The sequence below is a fragment of the Penaeus monodon genome, chromosome 30 (genome assembly GCF_015228065.2).
Source record: "Penaeus monodon isolate SGIC_2016 chromosome 30, NSTDA_Pmon_1, whole genome shotgun sequence".
Taxonomy (NCBI): Eukaryota; Metazoa; Arthropoda; class Malacostraca; order Decapoda; family Penaeidae; genus Penaeus; species Penaeus monodon.
The window spans coordinates 11,550,213-11,550,604 of record NC_051415.1 but is presented as its reverse complement, the minus strand read 5'-3'; positions in this window follow the sequence as shown (position 1 = coordinate 11,550,604).

Genomic DNA, 392 nt, shown 5'->3' with positions numbered 1-392 from the left:
GGCACAGGAAGACATCTCCCAACATTCCCCAAGCCTCGAGAGTCTCCCCGGCAACCCCCGCGGGCCCGACGGAACTCGGAACGCCGAGCACAAAACCCGGGCGGATGTTCGTCTCGGGTCCCGTGCCGAACGCTCCTCCCGCCGCCAGAGCCGCTCGCCCCGCTTGCTGTGCTCGCCCCGAGGTTCGTCTTCAAGGCTCTTTTCAGGCGTCACAAATAACAGGAAAGCCATTCGGAGGATTTGTCCGTCTTCGTGATATCTTAATGCGCTCTCCTATAGTTCCCGCGGGCTTTCGTCAACAGTTTCTTGCGGGGCGCGACAGGAAGGGGGTCATACAGTTTAAAAAGGCTCGAGGAAATGGAGCAAGGGGAGAAAGGAGGAAGATTGGAAAG